At 42.7% G+C, this 13,584-nt stretch overlaps 1 pseudogene; it reads right to left on the reverse strand.

The window, feature by feature from the left end:
• Window positions 1-11,968: 11,968 nt before the first annotated feature.
• Rsl24d1-ps2 (ribosomal L24 domain containing 1, pseudogene 2) lies at window positions 11,969-12,458 on the reverse strand (annotated as a pseudogene).
• Window positions 12,459-13,584: the final 1,126 nt, after the last annotated feature.

The raw sequence follows: 13,584 nt of genomic DNA on the forward strand, positions 1-13,584 counted from the left end.
TGATAGGTCTCCCTTTATATGTTACTTGACCTTTTTCCCTTACTGCTTTTAATATTCTTTCTTTATTTTGTGCGTTTGGTGTTTTGACAATTATGTGACGGGAGGTGTTTCTTTTCTGGTCCAATCTATTTGGAGTTCTGTAGGCTTCTTGTATGTCTATGGGTATCTCTTTTTTTAGGTTAGGGAAGTTTTTTTCTATGATTTTGTTGAATATATTTACTGGTCCATTGAGCTGGGAGTCTTCACTCTCTTCTATACCTAGTATCCTTAGATTTGATCTTCTCATTGAGTCCTGGATTTCCTGTATGTTTTGGACCAGTAGCTTTTTCCCGCTTTACATTATCTTTTACAGTTGAGTCAATGATTTCTATGGAATCTTCTGCTCCTGAGATTCTCTCTTCCATCACTTGTATTCTGTTGGTGAAGCTTGTATCTACAGCTCCTTGTCTCTTCTTTTGGTTTTCTATATCCAGGGTTGTTTCCATGTGTTCTTTCTTGATTGCTTCTATTTCCATTTTTAATTCCTTCAACTGTTTGATTGTGTTTTCCTGGAATTCTTTCAGGGATTTTTGTGTCTCCTCTCTATGGGCTTCTACTTGTTTATTTATGTTTTCCTGGAATTCTTTCAGGGATTTTTGTGTCTCCTCTCTATGGGCTTCTACTTGTTTATTTATGTTTTCCTGGAATTCTTTCAGGGATTTTTGCGATTCTCTCAGGCATTTTTGCGATTCCTCTCTGTAGGCTTCTACTTGTTCTCTAAGGGAGTTCTTCACGTCTTTCTTGAAGTCCTCCAGCATCATGATCAAATATGATTTCGGAACTAGATCTTGCTTTTCTAGTGTGTTTGGATATTCCATGTTTGTTTTGATGGGAGAATTGGGCTCCGATGGTGCCATATAGTCTTGGTTTCTGTTGCTTGGGTTCCTGCACTTGCCTCTCGCCATCAGATTATCTCTAGTGTTACTTTGTTCTGCTATTTCTGACAGTGGCTAGACTGTCCTATAAGCCTGTGTGTCAGGAGTGCTGTAGACCTGTTTTCCTCTCTTTCAGTCAGTTATGGGGACAGAGTGTTCTGCTTTCCGGCATGTGGTTTTTCCTCTCTACAGGTCTTCAGCTGTTCCTGTGGGCCTGTGTCTTGAGTTCACCAGGCAGCTTTCTTGCAGCAGTAAAGTTGGTCTTACCTGTGGTCCTGAGGCTCAAGTTCGCTCGTGGGGTGCTACCCACGGGCTCTCTGCAGCGGCAGCAACCAGGAAGACCTGTGCCGCCGTTTCCGGGAGCTTCAGTGCACCAGGGTTCCAGATGGTCTTTGGCTTTTTCCTCTGGCGTCCGAGATGTGTGTGCAGAGAGCAGTCTCTTCTGGTTTCCCAGGCTTGTCTGCCTCTCTGAAGGTTCAGCTCTCCCTCCCACGGGATTTGGGTGCAGAGAACTGTTTATCCTTTCTGTTTCCTTCTGGTTCTGGTGGTGTCTCAGGCACAGGGGTCCTGCCGCTCCTGGGCCCTCCCCCACGGGAGCCCAGAGGCCTTATACAGTTTCCTCTTGGGCCAGGGATGTGGGCAGGGGTGAGCAGTGTTGGTGGTCTCTTCCGCTCTGCAGCCTCAGGAGTGCCCACCTGACCAGGCGGTTGGGTCTCTCTCTCACAGGGTCTGGGGGCAGAGAGCTGCTGCGGGCCGGGATCCGCGGGTGTGGGGAGAGAATTTTTTAATAGAAGGAAGAAGGTGTGGTCCAATGCCTACTATTGTCTCAGTTCCAGCCTTTCCTGTAAGGTCACATGAAAGACTGGGCACTTTCCTTAGGAACTACCTTAATCAGATGTTTGAACTGGAAAGAACTACCCTACATATGGACAACAAACTTCTGAGTGAAGCCCAGAGAAGAGGATATGGGAGAAGGAAAGTTTCGCTTTTGGCTGTCTGTCTTCATTCTTGCTGGAAGTTTGGCTCTTCTGTTGCTGTCACTGGCACTACTTTGCTGATATTAGAACCAGAATCTTCAGGCTTCTAACATAAACTGAAAAGGCTAGCAGGCCTCCAGGTCTCTAGCACCATATTGGGTCTGTTGATCTTTATGGGCTGACCAACTTACCATATTCTTAGCCTCTTGATCTGAGACAGACATTATTGGATTAGCCAGTCTGTATCATGTAAACCACCCTTTAATATAATTCATTCTATTGTTTGTACTCCTATAACAAATACTGATTTAATATATCACTTGACAACTTGTAAATCTTTCTCTGGAAGGCAGCCACTGCTTCTGGCTACAAGTCCCTTATCATGAGCACACCATGCCAGAAACAGACAAACACCTTTGTGTCTTTTCACAGTGTCATAATTTATTGAATAACAGAAATTCACACGTTCCCTCAATTTTAATGGCTGTAATTTGCCTGATAATCTCATCTATTTTGCTCATCTGACAGTGGCAACTGCACCTTCTTTTTTTTCCACCCACATTTGTTACTGTTTATTTTGAAAGTTACGAGAGATGGAACTCAGATTAGTCTCAACATCACAAAAAAGGGTAAATTCTAATGCCAATGCAAAGACTCCTGCCAGCCTCAGCCAACACTGGAAAGGAGCCTTCTCTGTCCTCTGTTTTCACTTCAGCAGTCTGTAAGGTTTCCTCTTTGATCTCCTTCAGTTCAACTGGCTTCCAGTGGCCGCCTCAGTACTGAGGTCCTGCCAAGGGTCCAGTGTATATCCCAGCCTCTTTTTCTCAATCTTTGCTTCACCTTTACTGAGACTTGAGGCCCTGGCACTATGTTGCCTTGCCCTTTTATAGAAAGAAGTAAGCACCTTTACTCAAATATTTTATGGATTTAATAACTTTATCCAGAATTTATGCCACTGTAAAGATAGGTCAATTCTTGGATTTGTGTTTTTCAATTTTCCTGCTGCCTTCACTCAGAACTGCAAAGAACACAATTTCTGCCTTCACATCACATTTTATCTATGTTGAAACCCTGCTCTAAACCTCTGTTTTAAAGTGTTATCATTAAAGATGAAAAAATGAAGGAAAGCCTTTGTTGTTTCTCTGTTCTTACTGCTCAGAGCAAAAGAGAGAAGTCCAGGAAGGTGACATACTTTCCTTAACCTCTACCAGTGGTCAATGGCAGATGTCTAAGCTTTCACAACTGGGCCAAGGTCTTTATCAAGACCTCTATTTCTGGTTCTGGGTATCACTTTATGTTCATAGATGACCCCAGGATGTTACCTTCTCAGACAAGCGAGCTACTAAACTACTAAGTAGCTCAGTACTTCCAAGAAAAAAGGCTAATGCACTATACTGAAGAATAGACATAAAATTGGACTTTGGGGGAAGGCAGGTATGGGAAACTTCCTTTGAACATTCTTGTTCATCCTTTGATGATTTTTTCCCTCCATCTTTATTAACGTGGATATTTCTTATTTACACTTCAATTGTTATTCCCTTGCCCAGTTTCTGGGCCAACATCCCCCTAATTCCTCCCACTCCCCTTCAATATGGGTGTTCCCCTCCCCATCCTGCCCCAAATACCGCCCTCCCACGAACAATCACGTTCACTGGGGGTTCAGTCTGGGCAGGACCAAGGGCTTCCCCTTCCACTGGTGCTCTTACTAGGATATTCATTGCTACCTATGAGGTTGGAGCCCAGAGTCACTCCATGTATAGTCTTTGGGTAGTGGCTTAGTCCCAGAAAGCTCTGGTTGGTTGGCATTGTTGTTCATATGGGGTCTCAAGCCCCTTCAAGCTCTTTCAGTCCTTTCTCTGATTCCTTCAACTGGGGTCCCGTTCTCAGTTCAGTGGTTTGCATTCACCTCTGTATTTGCTGTATTCTGGGTATGTCTCTCAGGAGAGATCTACATCCAGTTCCTGTCAGCAGCAAATGCATGTTCTTTTGTCTCAGTTTTAATTACTAAATATTAATTCATATCACATACCGCACAACGAATAATAAATACCTTCTCATATATGCAGTTTATAAAATGAAGTTATATTAAAGTGTTCAAGAGGTTTGAGAAATGGGCTGTGAGAAATGCAAGTCTGTGATGGTAGGATAAGGAACCCGAAAGCAGATGTGGGTAAGTCAATGTCCAGAACCTGGTTTTGGGAAATAGCAGAAAATGATATGTTCAGGGTCACCAAGTGAGCATGTGATTAGGCCACACCAACAATAGGGGACCAAGCCAAGTTCAATTTCACGAACAGTCAGAAATTCTCTGCTTGTGAGCCACTGATGTGCACAGCAGTTGTAGGATGACAGGTTGGTTTGGAGGCTGTTGCAATCAGAGTGCTCAGTTTCTGCTACTTTACGGTGAAGGAGCTATATATATACACTTTCCTTTGTTTGGTTCACAGTATTAGACTTTATCTAAGAAATTAGAGAGGGAAGTGGGATGGCTCAGCTTCAGACACTCTCTCTAAGGTTTTGTAACCTGAATTTGAGCCCTGGAATCCACATGGATAGAATGTAAAAATGGAAAAAACGTTAAAAATTGCTGAGGTCCAGCCTCAGCATGAGGAGGGTCCTGAGAAAGGCGGGCATGGGAGGAGCTCTAATTTAGTAATGGCGTCAGTAGTAGATGCAAGCTCAGGTTCTCTGTACCTGAGGACTCTCGTCACTCTTCCTTCTGCTCCTCTTTGCCTTCTCATTTGTTTGCCTTCCCTTTTCTCGTGCTCTTGCTTTCTCCTTTCTCATTCTTTTTCCTTCTCCTGAGAGAGCCTGAACTGTCTTTTATTTGCAAACATTACAGCCTCAAGTCTTTGATCATTGCTAATAATACTTTTAGAAAATCCTTAAAGTTACATAAATCCTATGAATCTCAGATAAAGAGTTCCAAACACTGCTTCCTTAGAACAGAAAATGAAACACCAAGCAAAAGCACATCTCCCTCTAGGTTTGCACAGCCTGTTCTTCATAGGTAGCTGGGCACAGCAATTGTGGTTTCCTGGTACAGCGGACAGCAGTCTTCAGTAACCATTTTCACGTAAAAAAGAAAAGTGACAGACTACTAAGGTTGAAATGATTTCTTACAAAGTTTTAAAGTTTGTGCAAGTAAAACTGTTAGCTTTCTCTAATATCTCTCCAGGCGTTATCATCTCCAATTCTTCAAGTAATTAGGAGAACAAAGCACTAACTTTTATATGCTTATATATCATCTTTTAATTCTCAAATCTTTGTTTCCCATCCTATTAATTCCACAGCCTCATGCACTCTCCTTCTAAACTGTTTCTAGTTCATATATAAGCCTTTCTCTTATAAAATAAACTCATCTATCATTCAGTTGTATTTAATAGATTCCTTTTTTCTACCCACACTTCTCTTTTTCTTTTTCTCTTCTTCTATTGGATTTTTTATTTGCATTTCAAATGTTATCTCTTTTCCTGGTTTCCCATCCCATCCTCCTTCTCCCTGCCTTCGTGAAGGGGCTCCCCCATTCACCCACCCACTCCCTCTGGCCTCCCTGCTCTGGCATTCCCCTACACTGGGGAATCGAGCCTTCATAGGACCAAGGGCCTCTCCTCCCATTGATGCCTGACAAGGCCCATCCTCTGCTACATATGCAGCTGGAGCCATGGGTCACTCCATGTGTGAGTCCATGTCTTTGGTTGATGGTTTAATCCCTGAGAACTCTGGGGTGTCTGGTTGGTTAATATTATTGTTCTTCCTATGGTTTGCAAACCCCTCAGTTACCTCAGTCCTTTTTCTAACTCCTCCATTGGGGACCCCCTTTTCAGTCCAATGGTTGGCTGCAGGTATCAGCCTCTGTATTTGTCAGGCTCTGGCAGAGCTCTTGGGAGACAGCTATGTCGGGTTTCTGTCAGCGTGCACTTCTTGGCATCCCCAATAGTGACTGGGTTTGGTGACTGTATATGGGATGGATCCCCATGTGTGACAATCTCTGGATGACCTTTCCTTCAGTCTCTGCCACAGTCTCCACATTTCCTCCTGTGAGTATTTTGTTCTCCCTTCTAAGAAGGACTGAAGCATCCACACTTTGCTCTTCCTTCTTCTTGATCTTCATATGGTCTGTGAATTGTATCTTGGGTATTCTGAGCTTTTAGTCTAATATCGACTTGTCAGTGAGTGCATACCATGGGAGTTCTTTTGTGATTGGGTTACCTCACTCAGGATGATATTTTCGAGATTCATCCATCTGCACTGTTTTTAATAGCTGAGTAGCACTCCATTGTGTAAATGTGCCACATTTTCTTTTTTTAGCTATAATTTTATTTTTCTTGGATTGTATGAATTTGGTTTTGTCATGGAATATCTTGGTTTCTCCATTTACAGTAATTGAGAATTTTGCTGGCTATAGTAGCCTGGTCTGGCATTTGTGTTTTCTTAGGGTCTGTATGACATCTTTCCAGGATCTTCTAGCTTTCATAGTTTCTGGTGAGAAGTCTGGTATAATTCTGATAGGTCTCCCTTTGTATGTTACTTGAACTTTTTCCCTTACTGCATTTTTTCTTTTTTTTTATTAGATATATTTCTTTAGTTACATTTCAAATGTTATTCACTTTCCTGTCCTTAAGCCCCCATCCTCTCCCTTTCCCAATATGGGTATTCCCCCCATTCATCCCCCTTACTGTCCCCCATATTCCCCTGCCCTGGGGGTCTAACCTTGGCAGGACCAAGGGCTTCCCTTTCCACTGGTGCTCCAACAAGGGTTCCCTTACTGCTTTTAATATTCTTTCTTTGTTTTGTGGGCTTGGTGTTTTGGCTATTATGTGATGGGAGGAATTTCTCCTCTGGTCCAATCTGTTTGGAGTTCTGTAGGCTTCTTGTATGTTCATGTGCATCTCTCTCTTTAGGTTAGGGAAGTATTTTCTATAATTTTTTGAAGATATGTACTGTCCCTTTAAGTTAAGAATCTTTGCTCTCTTCTATACCTATTATACCTTAGGTTTGATCTTCTCATTGCGTCCTGAATTTCCTGGATGTTTTGGGTTAGGAGCTTTTTGCTTTTTGCATTTTCTTTAACTACTGTTTCAATGTTTTCTATGGTATCTTCTGCCCCTGATATTCTCTCTTCTATCTCTTGTATTCTGTTCATGATGTTTGTGTCTATGACTCCTGATCTCTTTCCTAGGTTTTTTTTTTATCTCCAGAGTTGTCTTTCTTTGTGATTCCTCTACTGTTTCTTTCCATTTTTAAATCCTGGACAGTTTTGTTCACTTCCTTTAACTTTTGGTTGAGTTTCCCTGTAATTCTTTAAGGGATTTTTGTGTTTCCTCTTTAAGGGCTTCTACTTGTTTACCTGTGGGTTGTCCTGTATTGCTTTAAGGGAGTTATTTATGTCCTTCTTAAAGTCCTCTATCACCATCATGACATATGATTTTTAAATCCAAATCTTGATCTTCTGGTGTGTTGGGATATCCAGTGTTTGCTGTTGTGGAAGAACCGGGTTCCGATGATGCCAACTAGTCTTGGTTTCTGTTGCTTAGGTTCTTGCACTTGCCTCAGGCCATCTGGTTATCTCTGGTGTTAGTTGGTCTTGCTGCCTCTGACTGGAGCTTGTCTCTCCTGTGGGCCTGTGAGCCTGTGCTCATTGGAGCCAGAACGTCCTTGGCAGACCAGTTCTCTCAGCATGTTTTGGATTCCAGAGCTGTGGGACACCCCCTGCTCTGGGCTCAGATGGAGACCACCATAAGGGGTCATGTCCCAGACCTCCATGTGGCTCCCTCTCCCTCTTCTCTCCCAACAAATCTCTCCTTGCATAGTCAAAGGGGAGAGAATGAGGTGTCACCTATGGGCTGAGGGCTTAGGATAGAGAGTGCTCCTGGCAGACCAGCTGTCTGCAGGCAGGTTTGTGTCCCACCAAGGGCTGAAGGAAAGCCCTAGTTCTGGGAGCAGATGGAAACCACATGGGCTCTGTCCATGCTGCATGTTCTGTATCCCTTGCTCTGTTGAAGGAAGCTGGGTTCTTTACAGCTTCTGTCTATAATAAATAAGACTGCTATGAACAAAGTGAAACATGTGTCCTTGTTATATGTTGGAGCGTCTTTTGGGTTTATGGCCAGGAGTTCTACCCATTCTTCTTAAGGCCTCTTTAACTCTTTATCCTTGGTGTTCCCAAGGTCACCCTGGCTAATTAATGCAGCAGTCGTTGGACCAGAGGGTACTTGTATCTCCTCATGATTCCAAGTTCAAGGCCAAGTCTGGCAATAAGCTTTTTCTACAAAAAACCATGTAGGTTTTTATGGCCTCTGTGGTTATATTGTCTAGATCCTTTCCCATGGCTCTAAAGGCCAAGCAGAAGGCCTCGTCCTCATCCTCCACAGTCTCATGACCATGTTCATTCCTTATTCCTGAGAACTGCATCTGTTTCATTCATTATGGCATGATTAGCGATGAGTAATGGGGGAAGTAGATTTCCCAGAAAGAAAGGGTGAAAGTAAAGTAGTAAAGACAGCAGAGCAGAGTCAGAGCAACAGCAACCATCATGGGAATCAGTGGCCTGGCAATGTTCCAGGGGCAGGAACTGTGTCACACCACCTCTTAATCAGCCATGCCGGATCTGCAAAAAATAGTATAAGGAGATAGAAGGATGGAAAAAATCTGTTGCTTTCTAAGTTAAAAACTCAGAAAGTGTACAGGCATAGCAGTAGATTCTGGGTGAGTATCTCACTGAAGGAAATATGTTGCCTATTTACTATGTTTTCCTGTGTCTGACATTTCTTTTTTCTATTAACTTTAGAAAGGGCTTTATTCATGTACAGATAATAGCATTTTAGCCATAAACTATACTTTCCAAAAGCCAGAGTTTCTTCCCTTTTTTGTTGTTTTATTTTTTAAAGATCTTTATGAATATATTGTAGCTGTCATCAGACATACCTGCAGAGGGTATACGATTCCATTACACCATGTAGTTGCTGGGATTTGACCTCTGGAAGAGCAGTCAGTGCTCTTAACCACTGAAACATCTATCTGGCCCCCTTGGTTGTTTTTTTAAGGTTTACAAAAAATTGAAGAATGCTGGATATGATGGTACATGCCTTAAATCCCAGAACTGGGGAAGCAAAGGCAGGTGGATCTTTGTGAGTTCAAGGCACTCTGGTCTACAGAGTGAGTTTCAGGACACCCAGAGTTACACAAAGAGATCCTGTCTCCAAAAAAACAGGAGGAGGAAGAGCAGGAGGAAGAGGAGAAGAGAAGGAGGAGAGGAGGAGGAGGAAAAGGAGGAAAAGGAAGGAAAGAAAGGAAGGAAGGAAGGAAGGAAGGAAGGAAGGAAGGAAAAGAAAGGAAAAGAAAACCACACACTAAACTTTAAAAGTCACCAAGATTCTATTGCTTCTAGATCACTGCCGGGTTGGAAGGAAAGGAGAATCTTTTAGGACAGATGTCACAACTTGGTACTGAGCACTCAACAAAGTAAAAATAGTAAGGTGCCATTCAGGCACAGTTTATCATTCCGGCCCACCTCCACCATCACAGCTGCTTACTAGAATGGCCGAAGCAAGTCAGATAGACCAAAATAATTCAACTGTATTGTATGCTACCATAATGCAACTCTAAGAAGTTACTAAACATACTCTTCCAAAACAAAAGAGACTCAGGTAGCCATGAGAGCAGTCAGTTTCTATGTGACCTTTACTTCAATAATCCTAATAAACAGAATACCCCACTGCAAGGAAAATATTACATATTGTCAAATTTCACACTGGCAGGCAGTCAGCTCAGCCATATTTTTTTCTCTATCTTTATTAAATTGGGTATTTCCTATTTACATTTTGATTGCTATTCCATTTCCCGGTTTCTGGGCCAATATCCCCCTAACCCCTCCCACTCCCCTTCTATATGGATGTTCTCCTCCCCATCCTCCCCCCATTACCACCCTCCCACCAACAATCACATTCACTGGGGGTTCAGTCTTGGCAGGACCAAGGGCATCCCCTTCAACTGGTGCCCTTACTAGGCTATTCATTGCTACCTATGAAGTTGGAGCCCAGGGACAGTCCATGTGTAGTCTATGGGTAATGGCTTAGTCCCTGAAAACTCTGGTTGGTTGGCATTGTTGTTCATATGGGGTCTCAAGCCCCTTCAAGCTCTTTCAGTCCTTTCTCTGATTCCTTCAACAGGGGTCCCGTTCTCAGTTCAGTGGTTTGCTGCTGGCATTCGCCTATGTATTTGCCATATTCCAGCTGTGTCTCCCAGTAGAGACCTACATCCGGTTCCTGTCAGCCGGCACTTCTTTGCTTCATCCATCTTGTCTAATTGGGTGGCTGTATATTTATGGGCCACATGTGGGGCAGGCTCTGAATGGGTGTTCCTTCTGCCTCTGTTTTAATCTTTGCCTCCCTATTCCCTGCCAAGGGTATTCTTGTTCCCCTTTCAAAGAAGGAGTAAAGCATTTGCATTTTGATCATCCATCTTGAGTTTCATGTGTTCTGTGCATCTAGGGTAATTCGAGCATTTGGGCTAATAGTCCACTTATCAATGAGTGCATACCATGTGTGTTTTTCTGTGATTGGGTTACCTCACTCAGGATGATATTTTCCAGTTCCATCCACTTGCCTATGAATTTTGTAAAATCAGTTGTTTTTGATAGCTGAGTAGTATTCAATTGTGTAGATGTACCACATTTTCTGTATCTATTCCTCTGTTGAAGGGCATTTGGGTTCCTTCCAGCTTCTGGGTATTATAAATAAGGCTGCTATGAACATAGTGGAGCATGTATCTTTGTTATTTGTTGGAGTATCTTTTGCGTATATGCCCAAGAGAGGTATAGCTGGGTCCTCAGGTAGTACAATGTCCAGTTTTCTGAGGAACCTCCAGACTGATTTCCAGAATGGCTGTACCAGTCTGCAATCCCACCAACAATGGAGGAGTGTTCCTTTTTCTCCACATACTCGCCAGCATCTGCTGCTGCCAGAGTTTTTGATCTTAGCCATTCTCACTGGTGTGAGGTGGAATCTCAGGGTTGTTTTGATTTGCATTTCCCTGATGACTAAGGATGTTGAACATTTCTTTAGGTGTTTCTCAGCCATTCGGCATTCCTCAGCTGTAAATTCTTTGTTTAGCTCTGAACCCCATTTTTAATAGGGTTATTTGTCTCCCTGCGGTCTAACTTCTTGAGTTCTTTGTATATTTTGGATATAAGGCCTCTATCTGTTGTAGGATTGGTAAAGATCTCTTCCCAATCTGTTGGTTGCTGTTTTGTCTTAACAACAGTGTCCTTTGCCTTACAGAAGCTTTACAGTTCTTTGAGGTCCCATTTGTCGATTCTTGATCTTAGAACATAAGCCATTGGTGTTTTGTTCAGGAAATTTTTTCCAGTGCCCATGTGTTCGAGATTCTTGCCTACTTTTTCTTCTACTAGTTTGAGTGTATCTGGTTTGATATGCAGGTCCTTGATCCACTTGGACTTAACCTTTGTACATGGTGATAAGCATGGATTGATCTGCATTCTTCTACATGATGACCTCCAGTTGAACCAGCACCATTTGCTGAAAATGCTATCTTTTTTCCATTGGATGGTTTTTGTTCCTTTGTCAAAAATCAAGTGACCATAGGTGTATGGGTTCATTTCTGGGTCTTCGATTCTATTTCACTGGTCTATCTGTCTGTCTCTGTACCAATATTATGCAGTTTTTATCACTATTGCTCTGTAATACTGCTTGAGTTCGGGGATAGTGATTCCCCCAGAAGTCCTTTTATTGTTGAGAATAGTTTTAGCTATCCTGGGTTTTTTGTTATTCCAAATGAATTTGCCAATTGTTCTGCAGCTCAGCCATATTATACCCACAGTTCATGTCTTCATCTACACACAAACTTTCCTGTTTGCATGAGCATAGCACAGTTAAGCAGAATGCTGAGCTGAGACCTAACACCCACAAGGGGATGCTTTTACAGGCTGCAACATTTGAGGAGGAAGCATGCTGAATCGCCCTTGTCTGAGGTACCTTATGGAAACAATCAATAACTTAGGGGCCAAATGTCTCCACTTGATTCCAGTGTGCACAGGGCTGGTTGAAGGTAACACCGTCAGGAAGCATCCTCCATGTCCACATGTTCCTTTAACTAATGCACCATATTTTTTCCTCCAGCTGCTTCCCTTTGTCTGCAAGAGGAGCCCAGATAAGATAGATGTTCTGCATAATCTTTTTGCTGTCCTGAACCTTCTGTAGCCTTTTGTTTTTCTTCAACCTGTTCCTTATGAATTTAGCCTGGCGCTTCTGTTTGATCTCTTCACCTCTCTTCATTGCATCAATAGTTTTATTCCACAGCTCTTGCTGGTATTTCAAGGACTCATTTCTACATTTTTCAAATTCAAATGAGTTGTTCACTGTGAGCTCTTTGCCTACTGCTTTACAGAAGGCTTTAGTTCACTTGCCTTGTGTGGGTTCCTCTTCTTCAAGATTTTATGACACTTGGATTTGCAGAATTGGAACACATTGCAGTCGTTGCGGACGAACATTATGCTGTGACCTGGGTAGATTGGCCCAGAGCAGAAATAACACTTCTTGATCCTCATGTTGACCCCAAGAAGTTTATTATTGAGAAATAAACTCTATTCTTCAAAATACTCATGGAAGGAAATACAGAGACAAAGAGTGGAGTCCAGAGACTGCCCCACCTGCATAGGGCCCACCTTCCAGACATCGAGTCTCACATTTCTTGAAGTTTGTGGGACAATAAACTTGAAGACCTTTCCTGGCCAAATAATTGTCCAGCTATTTAGATTAACTCTTTCGTTTGTGATCTTACAATCCTTTACATAGTTTAGAATATCATGTCTTCACCCAGGGCCAAGGTAGCAAGTCAGGTCCCATTATTATGATTAAAAAAAAAAAACCAAAAGACAAAAGAAACGAATGTATTTCATCTAAGGTCCCTCCATCTCTGGTACATGTTAAAATGTAGCCTCACATTGTCCCCACTCGCCCTTGCCCTGAGGTGGCATATTTCCATTTATTCTGATGACCCCCAGGGCTTCTCTTCTGTTTCCCCAATACCTGATTATGTTACTCTTTTCCCCTCCCCCTCCCCTCTCCCACACAGAGACCTCCTTCCCTCCCCCTCCTATGGTTGCTTTCTTCTCCCTCCCAAGTGGGACTGAAATATCTTCACTTGGGCCCTTTGGATTGGAAACCTTCTTAGGTTCAGTGGATTGTATTCTGTACCTTTTGGGCTAATATTCACTTATTAGTGAGTGCATACCTTGCATGTCCTTTTGGGGATGAGATACCTCACTCAGGATGACATTTTCTAGTTCTGTACGTTTGCCTGAAAAGCTCAGGATGTCCTCATTCTTAACAGCTGAATAGTATTCCATTGTGTAAATGTACCCCATTTTCTGTATCCATTCTTCCATTGTATGATATCTAGGTTGTTTCCAGCTTCTGGCTCTCACGGATAAGGCTGCTATGTATATATTGGAGCACATGCCCCTGTGGCATGGTGGGGCATCTTTTGGGTATATGCCCAAGAGTGGTATACTTAGGTCTTCGGGTAGATCTATTTCTAGTTTTGTGAGGAAACTCCAGATTGATTTCCAGAGTGGTTGTACCAGTTTTAATTCTGCCAGCAGTAGAGGAGAGTTCCTCTTTCTCCACATCTTCGTCAATGTGTGCTGTTACCTGAGGTTTTGATCTTAACCG

The sequence above is a fragment of the Rattus norvegicus genome, chromosome 1 (assembly GCF_036323735.1).
Source record: "Rattus norvegicus strain BN/NHsdMcwi chromosome 1, GRCr8, whole genome shotgun sequence".
In the NCBI taxonomy this organism is placed as follows: domain Eukaryota; kingdom Metazoa; phylum Chordata; class Mammalia; order Rodentia; family Muridae; genus Rattus; species Rattus norvegicus.